At 48.0% G+C, this 21,710-nt stretch overlaps 14 non-coding genes across 14 annotated transcripts; all 14 read left to right on the forward strand.

Annotated features, from left to right (window-relative positions):
• The first annotated feature begins 741 nt into the window (after window positions 1-741).
• LOC142699730 (U2 spliceosomal RNA) lies at window positions 742-932 on the forward strand. The gene has a single exon (XR_012866328.1). It is a non-coding gene; the product is annotated as a U2 spliceosomal RNA (small nuclear RNA).
• Window positions 933-2,263: 1,331 nt separating this feature from the next.
• Window positions 2,264-2,454, forward strand: LOC142699742 (U2 spliceosomal RNA). Its single transcript, XR_012866339.1, has one exon. It is a non-coding gene; the product is annotated as a U2 spliceosomal RNA (small nuclear RNA).
• A 1,338-nt stretch (window positions 2,455-3,792) lies between these two features.
• Window positions 3,793-3,983, forward strand: LOC142699754 (U2 spliceosomal RNA). Its single transcript, XR_012866350.1, has one exon. It is a non-coding gene; the product is annotated as a U2 spliceosomal RNA (small nuclear RNA).
• Window positions 3,984-5,317: 1,334 nt separating this feature from the next.
• On the forward strand, window positions 5,318-5,508 carry LOC142699756 (U2 spliceosomal RNA). The gene has a single exon (XR_012866352.1). It is a non-coding gene; the product is annotated as a U2 spliceosomal RNA (small nuclear RNA).
• A 1,335-nt stretch (window positions 5,509-6,843) lies between these two features.
• Window positions 6,844-7,034, forward strand: LOC142699757 (U2 spliceosomal RNA). The gene has a single exon (XR_012866353.1). It is a non-coding gene; the product is annotated as a U2 spliceosomal RNA (small nuclear RNA).
• A 1,312-nt stretch (window positions 7,035-8,346) lies between these two features.
• LOC142699731 (U2 spliceosomal RNA) lies at window positions 8,347-8,537 on the forward strand. Its single transcript, XR_012866329.1, has one exon. It is a non-coding gene; the product is annotated as a U2 spliceosomal RNA (small nuclear RNA).
• A 1,334-nt stretch (window positions 8,538-9,871) lies between these two features.
• On the forward strand, window positions 9,872-10,062 carry LOC142699732 (U2 spliceosomal RNA). The gene has a single exon (XR_012866330.1). It is a non-coding gene; the product is annotated as a U2 spliceosomal RNA (small nuclear RNA).
• Window positions 10,063-11,374: 1,312 nt separating this feature from the next.
• On the forward strand, window positions 11,375-11,565 carry LOC142699733 (U2 spliceosomal RNA). The gene has a single exon (XR_012866331.1). It is a non-coding gene; the product is annotated as a U2 spliceosomal RNA (small nuclear RNA).
• Window positions 11,566-12,901: 1,336 nt separating this feature from the next.
• LOC142699734 (U2 spliceosomal RNA) lies at window positions 12,902-13,092 on the forward strand. The gene has a single exon (XR_012866332.1). It is a non-coding gene; the product is annotated as a U2 spliceosomal RNA (small nuclear RNA).
• Window positions 13,093-14,426: 1,334 nt separating this feature from the next.
• Window positions 14,427-14,617, forward strand: LOC142699735 (U2 spliceosomal RNA). The gene has a single exon (XR_012866333.1). It is a non-coding gene; the product is annotated as a U2 spliceosomal RNA (small nuclear RNA).
• A 1,330-nt stretch (window positions 14,618-15,947) lies between these two features.
• LOC142699736 (U2 spliceosomal RNA) lies at window positions 15,948-16,138 on the forward strand. Its single transcript, XR_012866334.1, has one exon. It is a non-coding gene; the product is annotated as a U2 spliceosomal RNA (small nuclear RNA).
• A 1,336-nt stretch (window positions 16,139-17,474) lies between these two features.
• LOC142699737 (U2 spliceosomal RNA) lies at window positions 17,475-17,665 on the forward strand. Its single transcript, XR_012866335.1, has one exon. It is a non-coding gene; the product is annotated as a U2 spliceosomal RNA (small nuclear RNA).
• A 1,332-nt stretch (window positions 17,666-18,997) lies between these two features.
• On the forward strand, window positions 18,998-19,188 carry LOC142699738 (U2 spliceosomal RNA). Its single transcript, XR_012866336.1, has one exon. It is a non-coding gene; the product is annotated as a U2 spliceosomal RNA (small nuclear RNA).
• Window positions 19,189-20,524: 1,336 nt separating this feature from the next.
• On the forward strand, window positions 20,525-20,715 carry LOC142699739 (U2 spliceosomal RNA). Its single transcript, XR_012866337.1, has one exon. It is a non-coding gene; the product is annotated as a U2 spliceosomal RNA (small nuclear RNA).
• Window positions 20,716-21,710: the final 995 nt, after the last annotated feature.

Below are 21,710 nucleotides of genomic sequence, written 5' to 3' on the forward strand. Positions count from 1 at the left end.
ACTATGTTACCTGGAAGAATAACAAACTGTGCAAGGATGGAGGTTGTAGGAGCAAAGAGAAGTTGTCTGTAAAGTTGGTGGATGCCTATTTTCCATTTTGCAGTCCCTTGTCTCCCTCTTGTGGCCTCCTGGAGGCAAGTAGCTGTGCAAAAAAAAGACAGCCTGGCGGCCGGCTGTTGCAGTGTTGCCCTCTCAGGCAACACTGAGTGACTGACTGAGCCGCACCGTCTTATATAAAGTTCAGACGGAACTTTGCACGTGTCATAGTGGAGCCCTCAGGATTCCAGAGCCAGCTTTCTGACATCATAATGGGGCCTGCCTCAGAGATAAAAGCCTGGGCCCAGGCAGTGTTGGTCAGTGCTGCTCAGCAGGCAGCACCGGACTGGATTGGATTAAAGCTGATACAAGGTGTGAAGGAACAAGGGGTGGCTGTGGGCATGCACTTGCTGCCGCTGCCAGTGTTTATCTGCATGGCAGGAGGGCATTTGGGCGTTGCCAGGAAGGCGTTTTTATGTAGATTCCTCCTCCTCTTTCAGCACTGCATTGTGGTGCAAGCAAAAGAAGCAAATCCTGTCTGGCTTCCTCTCCGGCCTTTATTCACCTCCCTCCCGCTTAGTAGCTGTAAATGTGTGTGAGCCTGCAGGGCCCCATGGAATTGCCTAGGAGTAGGCTGAATCAATCGCTGCAAGGGGTGAACAGCAGTATTAGGCAGGCTCGGTCAACGGCCGGCCCATTCGGGTTATCGCTTCTCGGCCTTTTGGCTAAGATCAAGTGTAGTATCTGTTCTTATCAGTTTAATATCTGATACGTCCCCTATCTGGGGACCATATATTAAATGGATTTTTCGAACAGGGAGATGGAAATAGAGCTTGCTCTGTCCACTCCACGCATTGACCTGGTATTGCAGTATTTCCAGGACCGGTGCACCCTTCCCTTATGTGTTGACTAAAATCAGATTCCAAAAGTGCTATTTGTGTTTGCTATTGTTTTTGTCTTTCTGATGGGATCTCCCCTTTTAATCCCATTATTTCAACACCTGTTGGACAATGCATTTGTACAGTCATGTGTGATAATGAGCTCATTTATTAAATGCAATTAATTAATACATTGCCACCTCTTGTGTGTGTGTGTGTGTGTGTGTGTGTGTGTGTGTGTGTGTGTGTGTGTGTGTGTGTGTGTGTGTCTTCTGTGTTTCTGTGTTTCCGGCATTTCACATTGGAACAGCTCATTCACCTTCCTTGTCTTCTCTCCGCCCTCCCTTTTAGGTAAGTTAAAGAGCTGCACCTGAGCCAGCCACTGATTGATGCAGCACCACAGTCAAATAGTGGAGTGGAGTGGAGTAGGGGAACAGCAAACAGCCATTAAAGCAGCCAGCCGCCTACCCGCCACAATGGACCTACCTGTGTACACTAGATGGATGTGATGGAATGTACTGTCGTCCCTACATTTCAAGAAGAAGTAAGAATTGCAGTTGCAACAAACCCTTGCTTGCCTACAAAGAGAGCAGCAATTTGGATTTGTTACTATGTTACCTGGAAGAATAACAAACTGTGCAAGGATGGAGGTTGTAGGAGCAAAGAGAAGTTGTCTGTAAAGTTGGTGGATGCCTATTTTCCATTTTGCAGTCCCTTGTCTCCCTCTTGTGGCCTCCTGGAGGCAAGTAGCTGTGCAAAAAAAAGACAGCCTGGCGGCCGGCTGTTGCAGTGTTGCCCTCTCAGGCAACACTGAGTGACTGACTGAGCCGCACCGTCTTATATAAAGTTCAGACGGAACTTTGCACGTGTCATAGTGGAGCCCTCAGGATTCCAGAGCCAGCTTTCTGACATCATAATGGGGCCTGCCTCAGAGATAAAAGCCTGGGCCCAGGCAGTGTTGGTCAGTGCTGCTCAGCAGGCAGCACCGGACTGGATTGGATTAAAGCTGATACAAGGTGTGAAGGAACAAGGGGTGGCTGTGGGCATGCACTTGCTGCCGCTGCCAGTGTTTATCTGCATGGCAGGAGGGCATTTGGGCGTTGCCAGGAAGGCGTTTTTATGTAGATTCCTCCTCCTCTTTCAGCACTGCATTGTGGTGCAAGCAAAAGAAGCAAATCCTGTCTGGCTTCCTCTCCGGCCTTTATTCACCTCCCTCCCGCTTAGTAGCTGTAAATGTGTGTGAGCCTGCAGGGCCCCATGGAATTGCCTAGGAGTAGGCTGAATCAATCGCTGCAAGGGGTGAACAGCAGTATTAGGCAGGCTCGGTCAACGGCCGGCCCATTCGGGTTATCGCTTCTCGGCCTTTTGGCTAAGATCAAGTGTAGTATCTGTTCTTATCAGTTTAATATCTGATACGTCCCCTATCTGGGGACCATATATTAAATGGATTTTTCGAACAGGGAGATGGAAATAGAGCTTGCTCTGTCCACTCCACGCATTGACCTGGTATTGCAGTATTTCCAGGACCGGTGCACCCTTCCCTTATGTGTTGACTAAAATCAGATTCCAAAAGTGCTATTTGTGTTTGCTATTGTTTTTGTCTTTCTGATGGGATCTCCCCTTTTAATCCCATTATTTCAACACCTGTTGGACAATGCATTTGTACAGTCATGTGTGATAATGAGCTCATTTATTAAATGCAATTAATTAATACATTGCCACCTCTTGTTGTGTGTGTGTGTGTGTGTGTGTGTGTGTGTGTGTGTGTGTGTGTGTGTGTGTGTGTGTGTGTGTGTGTCTTCTGTGTTTCTGTGTTTCCGGCATTTCACATTGGAACAGCTCATTCACCTTCCTTGTCTTCTCTCCGCCCTCCCTTTTAGGTAAGTTAAAGAGCTGCACCTGAGCCAGCCACTGATTGATGCAGCACCACAGTCAAATAGTGGAGTGGAGTGGAGTAGGGGAACAGCAAACAGCCATTAAAGCAGCCAGCCGCCTACCCGCCACAATGGACCTACCTGTGTACACTAGATGGATGTGATGGAATGTACTGTCGTCCCTACATTTCAAGAAGAAGTAAGAATTGCAGTTGCAACAAACCCTTGCTTGCCTACAAAGAGAGCAGCAATTTGGATTTGTTACTATGTTACCTGGAAGAATAACAAACTGTGCAAGGATGGAGGTTGTAGGAGCAAAGAGAAGTTGTCTGTAAAGTTGGTGGATGCCTATTTTCCATTTTGCAGTCCCTTGTCTCCCTCTTGTGGCCTCCTGGAGGCAAGTAGCTGTGCAAAAAAAAGACAGCCTGGCGGCCGGCTGTTGCAGTGTTGCCCTCTCAGGCAACACTGAGTGACTGACTGAGCCGCACCGTCTTATATAAAGTTCAGACGGAACTTTGCACGTGTCATAGTGGAGCCCTCAGGATTCCAGAGCCAGCTTTCTGACATCATAATGGGGCCTGCCTCAGAGATAAAAGCCTGGGCCCAGGCAGTGTTGGTCAGTGCTGCTCAGCAGGCAGCACCGGACTGGATTGGATTAAAGCTGATACAAGGTGTGAAGGAACAAGGGGTGGCTGTGGGCATGCACTTGCTGCCGCTGCCAGTGTTTATCTGCATGGCAGGAGGGCATTTGGGCGTTGCCAGGAAGGCGTTTTTATGTAGATTCCTCCTCCTCTTTCAGCACTGCATTGTGGTGCAAGCAAAAGAAGCAAATCCTGTCTGGCTTCCTCTCCGGCCTTTATTCACCTCCCTCCCGCTTAGTAGCTGTAAATGTGTGTGAGCCTGCAGGGCCCCATGGAATTGCCTAGGAGTAGGCTGAATCAATCGCTGCAAGGGGTGAACAGCAGTATTAGGCAGGCTCGGTCAACGGCCGGCCCATTCGGGTTATCGCTTCTCGGCCTTTTGGCTAAGATCAAGTGTAGTATCTGTTCTTATCAGTTTAATATCTGATACGTCCCCTATCTGGGGACCATATATTAAATGGATTTTTCGAACAGGGAGATGGAAATAGAGCTTGCTCTGTCCACTCCACGCATTGACCTGGTATTGCAGTATTTCCAGGACCGGTGCACCCTTCCCTTATGTGTTGACTAAAATCAGATTCCAAAAGTGCTATTTGTGTTTGCTATTGTTTTTGTCTTTCTGATGGGATCTCCCCTTTTAATCCCATTATTTCAACACCTGTTGGACAATGCATTTGTACAGTCATGTGTGATAATGAGCTCATTTATTAAATGCAATTAATTAATACATTGCCACCTCTTGTTGTGTGTGTGTGTGTGTGTGTGTGTGTGTGTGTGTGTGTGTGTGTGTGTGTGTGTGTGTGTGTGTCTTCTGTGTTTCTGTGTTTCCGGCATTTCACATTGGAACAGCTCATTCACCTTCCTTGTCTTCTCTCCGCCCTCCCTTTTAGGTAAGTTAAAGAGCTGCACCTGAGCCAGCCACTGATTGATGCAGCACCACAGTCAAATAGTGGAGTGGAGTGGAGTAGGGGAACAGCAAACAGCCATTAAAGCAGCCAGCCGCCTACCCGCCACAATGGACCTACCTGTGTACACTAGATGGATGTGATGGAATGTACTGTCGTCCCTACATTTCAAGAAGAAGTAAGAATTGCAGTTGCAACAAACCCTTGCTTGCCTACAAAGAGAGCAGCAATTTGGATTTGTTACTATGTTACCTGGAAGAATAACAAACTGTGCAAGGATGGAGGTTGTAGGAGCAAAGAGAAGTTGTCTGTAAAGTTGGTGGATGCCTATTTTCCATTTTGCAGTCCCTTGTCTCCCTCTTGTGGCCTCCTGGAGGCAAGTAGCTGTGCAAAAAAAAGACAGCCTGGCGGCCGGCTGTTGCAGTGTTGCCCTCTCAGGCAACACTGAGTGACTGACTGAGCCGCACCGTCTTATATAAAGTTCAGACGGAACTTTGCACGTGTCATAGTGGAGCCCTCAGGATTCCAGAGCCAGCTTTCTGACATCATAATGGGGCCTGCCTCAGAGATAAAAGCCTGGGCCCAGGCAGTGTTGGTCAGTGCTGCTCAGCAGGCAGCACCGGACTGGATTGGATTAAAGCTGATACAAGGTGTGAAGGAACAAGGGGTGGCTGTGGGCATGCACTTGCTGCCGCTGCCAGTGTTTATCTGCATGGCAGGAGGGCATTTGGGCGTTGCCAGGAAGGCGTTTTTATGTAGATTCCTCCTCCTCTTTCAGCACTGCATTGTGGTGCAAGCAAAAGAAGCAAATCCTGTCTGGCTTCCTCTCCGGCCTTTATTCACCTCCCTCCCGCTTAGTAGCTGTAAATGTGTGTGAGCCTGCAGGGCCCCATGGAATTGCCTAGGAGTAGGCTGAATCAATCGCTGCAAGGGGTGAACAGCAGTATTAGGCAGGCTCGGTCAACGGCCGGCCCATTCGGGTTATCGCTTCTCGGCCTTTTGGCTAAGATCAAGTGTAGTATCTGTTCTTATCAGTTTAATATCTGATACGTCCCCTATCTGGGGACCATATATTAAATGGATTTTTCGAACAGGGAGATGGAAATAGAGCTTGCTCTGTCCACTCCACGCATTGACCTGGTATTGCAGTATTTCCAGGACCGGTGCACCCTTCCCTTATGTGTTGACTAAAATCAGATTCCAAAAGTGCTATTTGTGTTTGCTATTGTTTTTGTCTTTCTGATGGGATCTCCCCTTTTAATCCCATTATTTCAACACCTGTTGGACAATGCATTTGTACAGTCATGTGTGATAATGAGCTCATTTATTAAATGCAATTAATTAATACATTGCCACCTCTTGTGTGTGTGTGTGTGTGTGTGTGTGTGTGTGTGTGTGTGTGTGTGTGTGTGTGTGTGTGTGTGTGTGTCTTCTGTGTTTCTGTGTTTCCGGCATTTCACATTGGAACAGCTCATTCACCTTCCTTGTCTTCTCTCCGCCCTCCCTTTTAGGTAAGTTAAAGAGCTGCACCTGAGCCAGCCACTGATTGATGCAGCACCACAGTCAAATAGTGGAGTGGAGTGGAGTAGGGGAACAGCAAACAGCCATTAAAGCAGCCAGCCGCCTACCCGCCACAATGGACCTACCTGTGTACACTAGATGGATGTGATGGAATGTACTGTCGTCCCTACATTTCAAGAAGAAGTAAGAATTGCAGTTGCAACAAACCCTTGCTTGCCTACAAAGAGAGCAGCAATTTGGATTTGTTACTATGTTACCTGGAAGAATAACAAACTGTGCAAGGATGGAGGTTGTAGGAGCAAAGAGAAGTTGTCTGTAAAGTTGGTGGATGCCTATTTTCCATTTTGCAGTCCCTTGTCTCCCTCTTGTGGCCTCCTGGAGGCAAGTAGCTGTGCAAAAAAAAGACAGCCTGGCGGCCGGCTGTTGCAGTGTTGCCCTCTCAGGCAACACTGAGTGACTGACTGAGCCGCACCGTCTTATATAAAGTTCAGACGGAACTTTGCACGTGTCATAGTGGAGCCCTCAGGATTCCAGAGCCAGCTTTCTGACATCATAATGGGGCCTGCCTCAGAGATAAAAGCCTGGGCCCAGGCAGTGTTGGTCAGTGCTGCTCAGCAGGCAGCACCGGACTGGATTGGATTAAAGCTGATACAAGGTGTGAAGGAACAAGGGGTGGCTGTGGGCATGCACTTGCTGCCGCTGCCAGTGTTTATCTGCATGGCAGGAGGGCATTTGGGCGTTGCCAGGAAGGCGTTTTTATGTAGATTCCTCCTCCTCTTTCAGCACTGCATTGTGGTGCAAGCAAAAGAAGCAAATCCTGTCTGGCTTCCTCTCCGGCCTTTATTCACCTCCCTCCCGCTTAGTAGCTGTAAATGTGTGTGAGCCTGCAGGGCCCCATGGAATTGCCTAGGAGTAGGCTGAATCAATCGCTGCAAGGGGTGAACAGCAGTATTAGGCAGGCTCGGTCAACGGCCGGCCCATTCGGGTTATCGCTTCTCGGCCTTTTGGCTAAGATCAAGTGTAGTATCTGTTCTTATCAGTTTAATATCTGATACGTCCCCTATCTGGGGACCATATATTAAATGGATTTTTCGAACAGGGAGATGGAAATAGAGCTTGCTCTGTCCACTCCACGCATTGACCTGGTATTGCAGTATTTCCAGGACCGGTGCACCCTTCCCTTATGTGTTGACTAAAATCAGATTCCAAAAGTGCTATTTGTGTTTGCTATTGTTTTTGTCTTTCTGATGGGATCTCCCCTTTTAATCCCATTATTTCAACACCTGTTGGACAATGCATTTGTACAGTCATGTGTGATAATGAGCTCATTTATTAAATGCAATTAATTAATACATTGCCACCTCTTGTTGTGTGTGTGTGTGTGTGTGTGTGTGTGTGTGTGTGTGTGTGTCTTCTGTGTTTCTGTGTTTCCGGCATTTCACATTGGAACAGCTCATTCACCTTCCTTGTCTTCTCTCCGCCCTCCCTTTTAGGTAAGTTAAAGAGCTGCACCTGAGCCAGCCACTGATTGATGCAGCACCACAGTCAAATAGTGGAGTGGAGTGGAGTAGGGGAACAGCAAACAGCCATTAAAGCAGCCAGCCGCCTACCCGCCACAATGGACCTACCTGTGTACACTAGATGGATGTGATGGAATGTACTGTCGTCCCTACATTTCAAGAAGAAGTAAGAATTGCAGTTGCAACAAACCCTTGCTTGCCTACAAAGAGAGCAGCAATTTGGATTTGTTACTATGTTACCTGGAAGAATAACAAACTGTGCAAGGATGGAGGTTGTAGGAGCAAAGAGAAGTTGTCTGTAAAGTTGGTGGATGCCTATTTTCCATTTTGCAGTCCCTTGTCTCCCTCTTGTGGCCTCCTGGAGGCAAGTAGCTGTGCAAAAAAAAGACAGCCTGGCGGCCGGCTGTTGCAGTGTTGCCCTCTCAGGCAACACTGAGTGACTGACTGAGCCGCACCGTCTTATATAAAGTTCAGACGGAACTTTGCACGTGTCATAGTGGAGCCCTCAGGATTCCAGAGCCAGCTTTCTGACATCATAATGGGGCCTGCCTCAGAGATAAAAGCCTGGGCCCAGGCAGTGTTGGTCAGTGCTGCTCAGCAGGCAGCACCGGACTGGATTGGATTAAAGCTGATACAAGGTGTGAAGGAACAAGGGGTGGCTGTGGGCATGCACTTGCTGCCGCTGCCAGTGTTTATCTGCATGGCAGGAGGGCATTTGGGCGTTGCCAGGAAGGCGTTTTTATGTAGATTCCTCCTCCTCTTTCAGCACTGCATTGTGGTGCAAGCAAAAGAAGCAAATCCTGTCTGGCTTCCTCTCCGGCCTTTATTCACCTCCCTCCCGCTTAGTAGCTGTAAATGTGTGTGAGCCTGCAGGGCCCCATGGAATTGCCTAGGAGTAGGCTGAATCAATCGCTGCAAGGGGTGAACAGCAGTATTAGGCAGGCTCGGTCAACGGCCGGCCCATTCGGGTTATCGCTTCTCGGCCTTTTGGCTAAGATCAAGTGTAGTATCTGTTCTTATCAGTTTAATATCTGATACGTCCCCTATCTGGGGACCATATATTAAATGGATTTTTCGAACAGGGAGATGGAAATAGAGCTTGCTCTGTCCACTCCACGCATTGACCTGGTATTGCAGTATTTCCAGGACCGGTGCACCCTTCCCTTATGTGTTGACTAAAATCAGATTCCAAAAGTGCTATTTGTGTTTGCTATTGTTTTTGTCTTTCTGATGGGATCTCCCCTTTTAATCCCATTATTTCAACACCTGTTGGACAATGCATTTGTACAGTCATGTGTGATAATGAGCTCATTTATTAAATGCAATTAATTAATACATTGCCACCTCTTGTTGTGTGTGTGTGTGTGTGTGTGTGTGTGTGTGTGTGTGTGTGTGTGTGTGTGTGTGTGTGTGTGTCTTCTGTGTTTCTGTGTTTCCGGCATTTCACATTGGAACAGCTCATTCACCTTCCTTGTCTTCTCTCCGCCCTCCCTTTTAGGTAAGTTAAAGAGCTGCACCTGAGCCAGCCACTGATTGATGCAGCACCACAGTCAAATAGTGGAGTGGAGTGGAGTAGGGGAACAGCAAACAGCCATTAAAGCAGCCAGCCGCCTACCCGCCACAATGGACCTACCTGTGTACACTAGATGGATGTGATGGAATGTACTGTCGTCCCTACATTTCAAGAAGAAGTAAGAATTGCAGTTGCAACAAACCCTTGCTTGCCTACAAAGAGAGCAGCAATTTGGATTTGTTACTATGTTACCTGGAAGAATAACAAACTGTGCAAGGATGGAGGTTGTAGGAGCAAAGAGAAGTTGTCTGTAAAGTTGGTGGATGCCTATTTTCCATTTTGCAGTCCCTTGTCTCCCTCTTGTGGCCTCCTGGAGGCAAGTAGCTGTGCAAAAAAAAGACAGCCTGGCGGCCGGCTGTTGCAGTGTTGCCCTCTCAGGCAACACTGAGTGACTGACTGAGCCGCACCGTCTTATATAAAGTTCAGACGGAACTTTGCACGTGTCATAGTGGAGCCCTCAGGATTCCAGAGCCAGCTTTCTGACATCATAATGGGGCCTGCCTCAGAGATAAAAGCCTGGGCCCAGGCAGTGTTGGTCAGTGCTGCTCAGCAGGCAGCACCGGACTGGATTGGATTAAAGCTGATACAAGGTGTGAAGGAACAAGGGGTGGCTGTGGGCATGCACTTGCTGCCGCTGCCAGTGTTTATCTGCATGGCAGGAGGGCATTTGGGCGTTGCCAGGAAGGCGTTTTTATGTAGATTCCTCCTCCTCTTTCAGCACTGCATTGTGGTGCAAGCAAAAGAAGCAAATCCTGTCTGGCTTCCTCTCCGGCCTTTATTCACCTCCCTCCCGCTTAGTAGCTGTAAATGTGTGTGAGCCTGCAGGGCCCCATGGAATTGCCTAGGAGTAGGCTGAATCAATCGCTGCAAGGGGTGAACAGCAGTATTAGGCAGGCTCGGTCAACGGCCGGCCCATTCGGGTTATCGCTTCTCGGCCTTTTGGCTAAGATCAAGTGTAGTATCTGTTCTTATCAGTTTAATATCTGATACGTCCCCTATCTGGGGACCATATATTAAATGGATTTTTCGAACAGGGAGATGGAAATAGAGCTTGCTCTGTCCACTCCACGCATTGACCTGGTATTGCAGTATTTCCAGGACCGGTGCACCCTTCCCTTATGTGTTGACTAAAATCAGATTCCAAAAGTGCTATTTGTGTTTGCTATTGTTTTTGTCTTTCTGATGGGATCTCCCCTTTTAATCCCATTATTTCAACACCTGTTGGACAATGCATTTGTACAGTCATGTGTGATAATGAGCTCATTTATTAAATGCAATTAATTAATACATTGCCACCTCTTGTTGTGTGTGTGTGTGTGTGTGTGTGTGTGTGTGTGTGTGTGTGTCTTCTGTGTTTCTGTGTTTCCGGCATTTCACATTGGAACAGCTCATTCACCTTCCTTGTCTTCTCTCCGCCCTCCCTTTTAGGTAAGTTAAAGAGCTGCACCTGAGCCAGCCACTGATTGATGCAGCACCACAGTCAAATAGTGGAGTGGAGTGGAGTAGGGGAACAGCAAACAGCCATTAAAGCAGCCAGCCGCCTACCCGCCACAATGGACCTACCTGTGTACACTAGATGGATGTGATGGAATGTACTGTCGTCCCTACATTTCAAGAAGAAGTAAGAATTGCAGTTGCAACAAACCCTTGCTTGCCTACAAAGAGAGCAGCAATTTGGATTTGTTACTATGTTACCTGGAAGAATAACAAACTGTGCAAGGATGGAGGTTGTAGGAGCAAAGAGAAGTTGTCTGTAAAGTTGGTGGATGCCTATTTTCCATTTTGCAGTCCCTTGTCTCCCTCTTGTGGCCTCCTGGAGGCAAGTAGCTGTGCAAAAAAAAGACAGCCTGGCGGCCGGCTGTTGCAGTGTTGCCCTCTCAGGCAACACTGAGTGACTGACTGAGCCGCACCGTCTTATATAAAGTTCAGACGGAACTTTGCACGTGTCATAGTGGAGCCCTCAGGATTCCAGAGCCAGCTTTCTGACATCATAATGGGGCCTGCCTCAGAGATAAAAGCCTGGGCCCAGGCAGTGTTGGTCAGTGCTGCTCAGCAGGCAGCACCGGACTGGATTGGATTAAAGCTGATACAAGGTGTGAAGGAACAAGGGGTGGCTGTGGGCATGCACTTGCTGCCGCTGCCAGTGTTTATCTGCATGGCAGGAGGGCATTTGGGCGTTGCCAGGAAGGCGTTTTTATGTAGATTCCTCCTCCTCTTTCAGCACTGCATTGTGGTGCAAGCAAAAGAAGCAAATCCTGTCTGGCTTCCTCTCCGGCCTTTATTCACCTCCCTCCCGCTTAGTAGCTGTAAATGTGTGTGAGCCTGCAGGGCCCCATGGAATTGCCTAGGAGTAGGCTGAATCAATCGCTGCAAGGGGTGAACAGCAGTATTAGGCAGGCTCGGTCAACGGCCGGCCCATTCGGGTTATCGCTTCTCGGCCTTTTGGCTAAGATCAAGTGTAGTATCTGTTCTTATCAGTTTAATATCTGATACGTCCCCTATCTGGGGACCATATATTAAATGGATTTTTCGAACAGGGAGATGGAAATAGAGCTTGCTCTGTCCACTCCACGCATTGACCTGGTATTGCAGTATTTCCAGGACCGGTGCACCCTTCCCTTATGTGTTGACTAAAATCAGATTCCAAAAGTGCTATTTGTGTTTGCTATTGTTTTTGTCTTTCTGATGGGATCTCCCCTTTTAATCCCATTATTTCAACACCTGTTGGACAATGCATTTGTACAGTCATGTGTGATAATGAGCTCATTTATTAAATGCAATTAATTAATACATTGCCACCTCTTGTTGTGTGTGTGTGTGTGTGTGTGTGTGTGTGTGTGTGTGTGTGTGTGTGTGTGTGTGTGTGTGTGTGTCTTCTGTGTTTCTGTGTTTCCGGCATTTCACATTGGAACAGCTCATTCACCTTCCTTGTCTTCTCTCCGCCCTCCCTTTTAGGTAAGTTAAAGAGCTGCACCTGAGCCAGCCACTGATTGATGCAGCACCACAGTCAAATAGTGGAGTGGAGTGGAGTAGGGGAACAGCAAACAGCCATTAAAGCAGCCAGCCGCCTACCCGCCACAATGGACCTACCTGTGTACACTAGATGGATGTGATGGAATGTACTGTCGTCCCTACATTTCAAGAAGAAGTAAGAATTGCAGTTGCAACAAACCCTTGCTTGCCTACAAAGAGAGCAGCAATTTGGATTTGTTACTATGTTACCTGGAAGAATAACAAACTGTGCAAGGATGGAGGTTGTAGGAGCAAAGAGAAGTTGTCTGTAAAGTTGGTGGATGCCTATTTTCCATTTTGCAGTCCCTTGTCTCCCTCTTGTGGCCTCCTGGAGGCAAGTAGCTGTGCAAAAAAAAGACAGCCTGGCGGCCGGCTGTTGCAGTGTTGCCCTCTCAGGCAACACTGAGTGACTGACTGAGCCGCACCGTCTTATATAAAGTTCAGACGGAACTTTGCACGTGTCATAGTGGAGCCCTCAGGATTCCAGAGCCAGCTTTCTGACATCATAATGGGGCCTGCCTCAGAGATAAAAGCCTGGGCCCAGGCAGTGTTGGTCAGTGCTGCTCAGCAGGCAGCACCGGACTGGATTGGATTAAAGCTGATACAAGGTGTGAAGGAACAAGGGGTGGCTGTGGGCATGCACTTGCTGCCGCTGCCAGTGTTTATCTGCATGGCAGGAGGGCATTTGGGCGTTGCCAGGAAGGCGTTTTTATGTAGATTCCTCCTCCTCTTTCAGCACTGCATTGTGGTGCAAGCAAAAGAAGCAAATCCTGTCTGGCTTCCTCTCCGGCCTTTATTCACCTCCCTCCCGCTTAGTAGCTGTAAATGTGTGTGAGCCTGCAGGGCCCCATGGAATTGCCTAGGAGTAGGCTGAATCAATCGCTGCAAGGGGTGAACAGCAGTATTAGGCAGGCTCGGTCAACGGCCGGCCCATTCGGGTTATCGCTTCTCGGCCTTTTGGCTAAGATCAAGTGTAGTATCTGTTCTTATCAGTTTAATATCTGATACGTCCCCTATCTGGGGACCATATATTAAATGGATTTTTCGAACAGGGAGATGGAAATAGAGCTTGCTCTGTCCACTCCACGCATTGACCTGGTATTGCAGTATTTCCAGGACCGGTGCACCCTTCCCTTATGTGTTGACTAAAATCAGATTCCAAAAGTGCTATTTGTGTTTGCTATTGTTTTTGTCTTTCTGATGGGATCTCCCCTTTTAATCCCATTATTTCAACACCTGTTGGACAATGCATTTGTACAGTCATGTGTGATAATGAGCTCATTTATTAAATGCAATTAATTAATACATTGCCACCTCTTGTTGTGTGTGTGTGTGTGTGTGTGTGTGTGTGTGTGTGTGTGTGTGTGTGTGTGTGTGTGTGTGTGTCTTCTGTGTTTCTGTGTTTCCGGCATTTCACATTGGAACAGCTCATTCACCTTCCTTGTCTTCTCTCCGCCCTCCCTTTTAGGTAAGTTAAAGAGCTGCACCTGAGCCAGCCACTGATTGATGCAGCACCACAGTCAAATAGTGGAGTGGAGTGGAGTAGGGGAACAGCAAACAGCCATTAAAGCAGCCAGCCGCCTACCCGCCACAATGGACCTACCTGTGTACACTAGATGGATGTGATGGAATGTACTGTCGTCCCTACATTTCAAGAAGAAGTAAGAATTGCAGTTGCAACAAACCCTTGCTTGCCTACAAAGAGAGCAGCAATTTGGATTTGTTACTATGTTACCTGGAAGAATAACAAACTGTGCAAGGATGGAGGTTGTAGGAGCAAAGAGAAGTTGTCTGTAAAGTTGGTGGATGCCTATTTTCCATTTTGCAGTCCCTTGTCTCCCTCTTGTGGCCTCCTGGAGGCAAGTAGCTGTGCAAAAAAAAGACAGCCTGGCGGCCGGCTGTTGCAGTGTTGCCCTCTCAGGCAACACTGAGTGACTGACTGAGCCGCACCGTCTTATATAAAGTTCAGACGGAACTTTGCACGTGTCATAGTGGAGCCCTCAGGATTCCAGAGCCAGCTTTCTGACATCATAATGGGGCCTGCCTCAGAGATAAAAGCCTGGGCCCAGGCAGTGTTGGTCAGTGCTGCTCAGCAGGCAGCACCGGACTGGATTGGATTAAAGCTGATACAAGGTGTGAAGGAACAAGGGGTGGCTGTGGGCATGCACTTGCTGCCGCTGCCAGTGTTTATCTGCATGGCAGGAGGGCATTTGGGCGTTGCCAGGAAGGCGTTTTTATGTAGATTCCTCCTCCTCTTTCAGCACTGCATTGTGGTGCAAGCAAAAGAAGCAAATCCTGTCTGGCTTCCTCTCCGGCCTTTATTCACCTCCCTCCCGCTTAGTAGCTGTAAATGTGTGTGAGCCTGCAGGGCCCCATGGAATTGCCTAGGAGTAGGCTGAATCAATCGCTGCAAGGGGTGAACAGCAGTATTAGGCAGGCTCGGTCAACGGCCGGCCCATTCGGGTTATCGCTTCTCGGCCTTTTGGCTAAGATCAAGTGTAGTATCTGTTCTTATCAGTTTAATATCTGATACGTCCCCTATCTGGGGACCATATATTAAATGGATTTTTCGAACAGGGAGATGGAAATAGAGCTTGCTCTGTCCACTCCACGCATTGACCTGGTATTGCAGTATTTCCAGGACCGGTGCACCCTTCCCTTATGTGTTGACTAAAATCAGATTCCAAAAGTGCTATTTGTGTTTGCTATTGTTTTTGTCTTTCTGATGGGATCTCCCCTTTTAATCCCATTATTTCAACACCTGTTGGACAATGCATTTGTACAGTCATGTGTGATAATGAGCTCATTTATTAAATGCAATTAATTAATACATTGCCACCTCTTGTTGTGTGTGTGTGTGTGTGTGTGTGTGTGTGTGTGTGTGTGTGTGTGTGTGTGTGTGTGTGTCTTCTGTGTTTCTGTGTTTCCGGCATTTCACATTGGAACAGCTCATTCACCTTCCTTGTCTTCTCTCCGCCCTCCCTTTTAGGTAAGTTAAAGAGCTGCACCTGAGCCAGCCACTGATTGATGCAGCACCACAGTCAAATAGTGGAGTGGAGTGGAGTAGGGGAACAGCAAACAGCCATTAAAGCAGCCAGCCGCCTACCCGCCACAATGGACCTACCTGTGTACACTAGATGGATGTGATGGAATGTACTGTCGTCCCTACATTTCAAGAAGAAGTAAGAATTGCAGTTGCAACAAACCCTTGCTTGCCTACAAAGAGAGCAGCAATTTGGATTTGTTACTATGTTACCTGGAAGAATAACAAACTGTGCAAGGATGGAGGTTGTAGGAGCAAAGAGAAGTTGTCTGTAAAGTTGGTGGATGCCTATTTTCCATTTTGCAGTCCCTTGTCTCCCTCTTGTGGCCTCCTGGAGGCAAGTAGCTGTGCAAAAAAAAGACAGCCTGGCGGCCGGCTGTTGCAGTGTTGCCCTCTCAGGCAACACTGAGTGACTGACTGAGCCGCACCGTCTTATATAAAGTTCAGACGGAACTTTGCACGTGTCATAGTGGAGCCCTCAGGATTCCAGAGCCAGCTTTCTGACATCATAATGGGGCCTGCCTCAGAGATAAAAGCCTGGGCCCAGGCAGTGTTGGTCAGTGCTGCTCAGCAGGCAGCACCGGACTGGATTGGATTAAAGCTGATACAAGGTGTGAAGGAACAAGGGGTGGCTGTGGGCATGCACTTGCTGCCGCTGCCAGTGTTTATCTGCATGGCAGGAGGGCATTTGGGCGTTGCCAGGAAGGCGTTTTTATGTAGATTCCTCCTCCTCTTTCAGCACTGCATTGTGGTGCAAGCAAAAGAAGCAAATCCTGTCTGGCTTCCTCTCCGGCCTTTATTCACCTCCCTCCCGCTTAGTAGCTGTAAATGTGTGTGAGCCTGCAGGGCCCCATGGAATTGCCTAGGAGTAGGCTGAATCAATCGCTGCAAGGGGTGAACAGCAGTATTAGGCAGGCTCGGTCAACGGCCGGCCCATTCGGGTTATCGCTTCTCGGCCTTTTGGCTAAGATCAAGTGTAGTATCTGTTCTTATCAGTTTAATATCTGATACGTCCCCTATCTGGGGACCATATATTAAATGGATTTTTCGAACAGGGAGATGGAAATAGAGCTTGCTCTGTCCACTCCACGCATTGACCTGGTATTGCAGTATTTCCAGGACCGGTGCACCCTTCCCTTATGTGTTGACTAAAATCAGATTCCAAAAGTGCTATTTGTGTTTGCTATTGTTTTTGTCTTTCTGATGGGATCTCCCCTTTTAATCCCATTATTTCAACACCTGTTGGACAATGCATTTGTACAGTCATGTGTGATAATGAGCTCATTTATTAAATGCAATTAATTAATACATTGCCACCTCTTGTTGTGTGTGTGTGTGTGTGTGTGTGTGTGTGTGTGTGTGTGTGTGTGTGTGTGTGTGTGTGTGTGTGTCTTCTGTGTTTCTGTGTTTCCGGCATTTCACATTGGAACAGCTCATTCACCTTCCTTGTCTTCTCTCCGCCCTCCCTTTTAGGTAAGTTAAAGAGCTGCACCTGAGCCAGCCACTGATTGATGCAGCACCACAGTCAAATAGTGGAGTGGAGTGGAGTAGGGGAACAGCAAACAGCCATTAAAGCAGCCAGCCGCCTACCCGCCACAATGGACCTACCTGTGTACACTAGATGGATGTGATGGAATGTACTGTCGTCCCTACATTTCAAGAAGAAGTAAGAATTGCAGTTGCAACAAACCCTTGCTTGCCTACAAAGAGAGCAGCAATTTGGATTTGTTACTATGTTACCTGGAAGAATAACAAACTGTGCAAGGATGGAGGTTGTAGGAGCAAAGAGAAGTTGTCTGTAAAGTTGGTGGATGCCTATTTTCCATTTTGCAGTCCCTTGTCTCCCTCTTGTGGCCTCCTGGAGGCAAGTAGCTGTGCAAAAAAAAGACAGCCTGGCGGCCGGCTGTTGCAGTGTTGCCCTCTCAGGCAACACTGAGTGACTGACTGAGCCGCACCGTCTTATATAAAGTTCAGACGGAACTTTGCACGTGTCATAGTGGAGCCCTCAGGATTCCAGAGCCAGCTTTCTGACATCATAATGGGGCCTGCCTCAGAGATAAAAGCCTGGGCCCAGGCAGTGTTGGTCAGTGCTGCTCAGCAGGCAGCACCGGACTGGATTGGATTAAAGCTGATACAAGGTGTGAAGGAACAAGGGGTGGCTGTGGGCATGCACTTGCTGCCGCTGCCAGTGTTTATCTGCATGGCAGGAGGGCATTTGGGCGTTGCCAGGAAGGCGTTTTTATGTAGATTCCTCCTCCTCTTTCAGCACTGCATTGTGGTGCAAGCAAAAGAAGCAAATCCTGTCTGGCTTCCTCTCCGGCCTTTATTCACCTCCCTCCCGCTTAGTAGCTGTAAATGTGTGTGAGCCTGCAGGGCCCCATGGAATTGCCTAGGAGTAGGCTGAATCAATCGCTGCAAGGGGTGAACAGCAGTATTAGGCAGGCTCGGTCAACGGCCGGCCCATTCGGGTTATCGCTTCTCGGCCTTTTGGCTAAGATCAAGTGTAGTATCTGTTCTTATCAGTTTAATATCTGATACGTCCCCTATCTGGGGACCATATATTAAATGGATTTTTCGAACAGGGAGATGGAAATAGAGCTTGCTCTGTCCACTCCACGCATTGACCTGGTATTGCAGTATTTCCAGGACCGGTGCACCCTTCCCTTATGTGTTGACTAAAATCAGATTCCAAAAGTGCTATTTGTGTTTGCTATTGTTTTTGTCTTTCTGATGGGATCTCCCCTTTTAATCCCATTATTTCAACACCTGTTGGACAATGCATTTGTACAGTCATGTGTGATAATGAGCTCATTTATTAAATGCAATTAATTAATACATTGCCACCTCTTGTTGTGTGTGTGTGTGTGTGTGTGTGTGTGTGTGTGTGTGTGTGTGTGTGTGTGTGTGTGTGTGTCTTCTGTGTTTCTGTGTTTCCGGCATTTCACATTGGAACAGCTCATTCACCTTCCTTGTCTTCTCTCCGCCCTCCCTTTTAGGTAAGTTAAAGAGCTGCACCTGAGCCAGCCACTGATTGATGCAGCACCACAGTCAAATAGTGGAGTGGAGTGGAGTAGGGGAACAGCAAACAGCCATTAAAGCAGCCAGCCGCCTACCCGCCACAATGGACCTACCTGTGTACACTAGATGGATGTGATGGAATGTACTGTCGTCCCTACATTTCAAGAAGAAGTAAGAATTGCAGTTGCAACAAACCCTTGCTTGCCTACAAAGAGAGCAGCAATTTGGATTTGTTACTATGTTACCTGGAAGAATAACAAACTGTGCAAGGATGGAGGTTGTAGGAGCAAAGAGAAGTTGTCTGTAAAGTTGGTGGATGCCTATTTTCCATTTTGCAGTCCCTTGTCTCCCTCTTGTGGCCTCCTGGAGGCAAGTAGCTGTGCAAAAAAAAGACAGCCTGGCGGCCGGCTGTTGCAGTGTTGCCCTCTCAGGCAACACTGAGTGACTGACTGAGCCGCACCGTCTTATATAAAGTTCAGACGGAACTTTGCACGTGTCATAGTGGAGCCCTCAGGATTCCAGAGCCAGCTTTCTGACATCATAATGGGGCCTGCCTCAGAGATAAAAGCCTGGGCCCAGGCAGTGTTGGTCAGTGCTGCTCAGCAGGCAGCACCGGACTGGATTGGATTAAAGCTGATACAAGGTGTGAAGGAACAAGGGGTGGCTGTGGGCATGCACTTGCTGCCGCTGCCAGTGTTTATCTGCATGGCAGGAGGGCATTTGGGCGTTGCCAGGAAGGCGTTTTTATGTAGATTCCTCCTCCTCTTTCAGCACTGCATTGTGGTGCAAGCAAAAGAAGCAAATCCTGTCTGGCTTCCTCTCCGGCCTTTATTCACCTCCCTCCCGCTTAGTAGCTGTAAATGTGTGTGAGCCTGCAGGGCCCCATGGAATTGCCTAGGAGTAGGCTGAATCAATCGCTGCAAGGGGTGAACAGCAGTATTAGGCAGGCTCGGTCAACGGCCGGCCCATTCGGGTTATCGCTTCTCGGCCTTTTGGCTAAGATCAAGTGTAGTATCTGTTCTTATCAGTTTAATATCTGATACGTCCCCTATCTGGGGACCATATATTAAATGGATTTTTCGAACAGGGAGATGGAAATAGAGCTTGCTCTGTCCACTCCACGCATTGACCTGGTATTGCAGTATTTCCAGGACCGGTGCACCCTTCCCTTATGTGTTGACTAAAATCAGATTCCAAAAGTGCTATTTGTGTTTGCTATTGTTTTTGTCTTTCTGATGGGATCTCCCCTTTTAATCCCATTATTTCAACACCTGTTGGACAATGCATTTGTACAGTCATGTGTGATAATGAGCTCATTTATTAAATGCAATTAATTAATACATTGCCACCTCTTGTTGTGTGTGTGTGTGTGTGTGTGTGTGTGTGTGTGTGTGTGTGTGTGTGTGTGTGTGTGTGTGTGTGTCTTCTGTGTTTCTGTGTTTCCGGCATTTCACATTGGAACAGCTCATTCACCTTCCTTGTCTTCTCTCCGCCCTCCCTTTTAGGTAAGTTAAAGAGCTGCACCTGAGCCAGCCACTGATTGATGCAGCACCACAGTCAAATAGTGGAGTGGAGTGGAGTAGGGGAACAGCAAACAGCCATTAAAGCAGCCAGCCGCCTACCCGCCACAATGGACCTACCTGTGTACACTAGATGGATGTGATGGAATGTACTGTCGTCCCTACATTTCAAGAAGAAGTAAGAATTGCAGTTGCAACAAACCCTTGCTTGCCTACAAAGAGAGCAGCAATTTGGATTTGTTACTATGTTACCTGGAAGAATAACAAACTGTGCAAGGATGGAGGTTGTAGGAGCAAAGAGAAGTTGTCTGTAAAGTTGGTGGATGCCTATTTTCCATTTTGCAGTCCCTTGTCTCCCTCTTGTGGCCTCCTGGAGGCAAGTAGCTGTGCAAAAAAAAGACAGCCTGGCGGCCGGCTGTTGCAGTGTTGCCCTCTCAGGCAACACTGAGTGACTGACTGAGCCGCACCGTCTTATATAAAGTTCAGACGGAACTTTGCACGTGTCATAGTGGAGCCCTCAGGATTCCAGAGCCAGCTTTCTGACATCATAATGGGGCCTGCCTCAGAGATAAAAGCCTGGGCCCAGGCAGTGTTGGTCAGTGCTGCTCAGCAGGCAGCACCGGACTGGATTGGATTAAAGCTGATACAAGGTGTGAAGGAACAAGGGGTGGCTGTGGGCATGCACTTGCTGCCGCTGCCAGTGTTTATCTGCATGGCAGGAGGGCATTTGGGCGTTGCCAGGAAGGCGTTTTTATGTAGATTCCTCCTCCTCTTTCAGCACTGCATTGTGGTGCAAGCAAAAGAAGCAAATCCTGTCTGGCTTCCTCTCCGGCCTTTATTCACCTCCCTCCCGCTTAGTAGCTGTAAATGTGTGTGAGCCTGCAGGGCCCCATGGAATTGCCTAGGAGTAGGCTGAATCAATCGCTGCAAGGGGTGAACAGCAGTATTAGGCAGGCTCGGTCAACGGCCGGCCCATTCGGGTTATCGCTTCTCGGCCTTTTGGCTAAGATCAAGTGTAGTATCTGTTCTTATCAGTTTAATATCTGATACGTCCCCTATCTGGGGACCATATATTAAATGGATTTTTCGAACAGGGAGATGGAAATAGAGCTTGCTCTGTCCACTCCACGCATTGACCTGGTATTGCAGTATTTCCAGGACCGGTGCACCCTTCCCTTATGTGTTGACTAAAATCAGATTCCAAAAGTGCTATTTGTGTTTGCTATTGTTTTTGTCTTTCTGATGGGATCTCCCCTTTTAATCCCATTATTTCAACACCTGTTGGACAATGCATTTGTACAGTCATGTGTGATAATGAGCTCATTTATTAAATGCAATTAATTAATACATTGCCACCTCTTGTTGTGTGTGTGTGTGTGTGTGTGTGTGTGTGTGTGTGTGTGTGTGTGTGTGTGTGTGTGTGTGTGTCTTCTGTGTTTCTGTGTTTCCGGCATTTCACATTGGAACAGCTCATTCACCTTCCTTGTCTTCTCTCCGCCCTCCCTTTTAGGTAAGTTAAAGAGCTGCACCTGAGCCAGCCACTGATTGATGCAGCACCACAGTCAAATAGTGGAGTGGAGTGGAGTAGGGGAACAGCAAACAGCCATTAAAGCAGCCAGCCGCCTACCCGCCACAATGGACCTACCTGTGTACACTAGATGGATGTGATGGAATGTACTGTCGTCCCTACATTTCAAGAAGAAGTAAGAATTGCAGTTGCAACAAACCCTTGCTTGCCTACAAAGAGAGCAGCAATTTGGATTTGTTACTATGTTACCTGGAAGAATAACAAACTGTGCAAGGATGGAGGTTGTAGGAGCAAAGAGAAGTTGTCTGTAAAGTTGGTGGATGCCTATTTTCCATTTTGCAGTCCCTTGTCTCCCTCTTGTGGCCTCCTGGAGGCAAGTAGCTGTGCAAAAAAAAGACAGCCTGGCGGCCGGCTGTTGCAGTGTTGCCCTCTCAGGCAACACTGAGTGACTGACTGAGCCGCACCGTCTTATATAAAGTTCAGACGGAACTTTGCACGTGTCATAGTGGAGCCCTCAGGATTCCAGAGCCAGCTTTCTGACATCATAATGGGGCCTGCCTCAGAGATAAAAGCCTGGGCCCAGGCAGTGTTGGTCAGTGCTGCTCAGCAGGCAGCACCGGACTGGATTGGATTAAAGCTGA

The sequence above is a fragment of the Rhinoderma darwinii genome, unplaced genomic scaffold, assembly GCF_050947455.1.
Source record: "Rhinoderma darwinii isolate aRhiDar2 unplaced genomic scaffold, aRhiDar2.hap1 Scaffold_1619, whole genome shotgun sequence".
NCBI lineage: Eukaryota > Metazoa > Chordata > Amphibia > Anura > Rhinodermatidae > Rhinoderma > Rhinoderma darwinii.